This window comes from Morone saxatilis, unplaced genomic scaffold (genome assembly GCF_004916995.1).
Source record: "Morone saxatilis isolate NCDOM2014 unplaced genomic scaffold, NCSU_SB_2.0 Contig20, whole genome shotgun sequence".
Taxonomy (NCBI): Eukaryota; Metazoa; Chordata; class Actinopteri; family Moronidae; genus Morone; species Morone saxatilis.
This window is the reverse complement of record NW_023339763.1, coordinates 7,846,897-7,848,723: the sequence shown is the minus strand read 5'-3', so window position 1 is coordinate 7,848,723 and position 1,827 is coordinate 7,846,897. Positions and strand designations below refer to the sequence as shown.

The 1,827-nt window shown below is 40.6% G+C and overlaps 1 protein-coding gene across 1 annotated transcript in view; it reads left to right on the top strand.

Moving 5' to 3' along the window:
- acsl6 (acyl-CoA synthetase long chain family member 6) overlaps positions 1-1,827 on the top strand; it is a 39,292-nt gene that overhangs the window by 16,203 nt on the left and 21,262 nt on the right.

Genomic DNA, 1,827 nt, shown 5'->3' with positions numbered 1-1,827 from the left:
ACACATATACACAGACACACATCACACCTCACCGGCTTCCTGGCTGCCTCCGACGCCTTTGTAAGTGCCACTGCCTAGACCACAGCTGCTTTAACCCTTCTGCAATGCAATGACAGTTTAGATCTCTCTAGCTTTTGCTTGCTCTGTATATCTCTTTTTACTTTTGCTTTACACTGGTGAACCTTTGTTATACATATATATATATTTTATATATAACAATCCTTCCTGCTTAATTCATCCCTAGTGCTTCTTTCCTCTGCAGCTTGTATCACTATCTGATTTTATTTCATGAACGATAACTGCAATTACCTGTTGTGCTGCGTTTCACTTCAGAAAGGGGAAATGGCTGTTTCACTGGGTGTAACGGTGTCTGTACAATTATGCTTTAGTGGCAGTGACAGGAAGAAGTTGTGGTTAGACTCCTTGAGTGTGTTCTATGTAGAGGAATGGCACACAGCGATAAAAATGAGTGGTTAAGAGTGAAAGACTAGGTGCTGTGCAAGGCTGATAAAGCATTGGAGGTTAAAATAGCAAAAAAAAAAAAGATGGAGTGCATTGAAGTGAGTGAAGGAAACTTAAACAACAAGAGAAGAACAAGAGAATGCAGAGTAGGATGTCTTTAAATAGAGTGCGGTAGTGAGGTTACTACTGGTCATCCGTCTCTGTGCTAATAGGCTGTAATCTCCCCACGCTGGACTCTAATCATTGGTGACGGCCGTCAGATGGACCGATGGGGTGGGACTAAAGGACGAAGGGTTGCATTTCCTCCGCTTTAAGCCTCAGAGGTCACAGAAAGTCTAGCTGGCCCATTCACAAGCCTTCATCCCTGCATAGCTTGCAGTCCTCATGCTGCACCAAAATCTTTGCTAAGTGGAATCTTCCTGAGAGAGGAAGAGAAGGGCAATAGAAATGTACAGCTGAGGAGCTGCTGCATTAAATAAGCTGTGGCGCAGCAGTGTTTCCTAGCTAGAAATCAATATTTTTACACGTTTTTACTCATGTTATTTAAATGGACTGAATAAAGTGTTGTTTCACAGGTCCTCAGAGAAGCGACTATTCAGAGGCACTTAAGATGTCATTTGTGGGGACGTAATGGGTTCAGTATGAAGTCAGTCAAATGCCCTTCCCAAAAATACTTCTGGGACACATTTAGCTTTTTATGCGAGTGGTTACAGCTGGAAATTTTCTTTTGCTCCTTGAAATTCATCAAGCCAAGAGCCACAGTTAAATTAATTCCTTTGATAGAAATTTTACACCTCAGTATATCCAAGTGAATACAAAACCTTCTGTGTGAGCTGATGAGCTTTAGGATCCTCAAACTCATTATAATTAACCTCACTCACATCATCCACCTTAAGCTAATTTAAGCTAATTTAGACATTTAGAGTCAATGTTTAAAGCTATAAAGATTTCACTTGCATGTTCTGATCCATTTTATAGCAGAAATATGTAACCTGGCCATTGGATGAAGCCCTGCTAAGGGTTGAGGTCCATTCAAACATTCTGTACCATGTACAAAGTTCAAATGTTTATTTTTTTTTAATCCAGCTGTTCGTGCACAGTATGTGCTTTAAATGTTTTTGTAACTGATATGACAGAGTGTGTATTTTGTTCCAGCAGTACAGTGTTAGACTGTGCACATCTGTCAGGCTTTCCAGCCAAGTGTATTTCAATTCATGTTCCCTCCAAACAGCATTTTTTTGTCAGTCTTTGCTGTTTTGACAGAACTCATTTAAGATTAATTTTAAACGTTAGCTGATACTGACCCCGTCTCTCCATTACGTTTCAAACATGACAGACATAGGACAAGGGGCGGCTGTGGCTCAG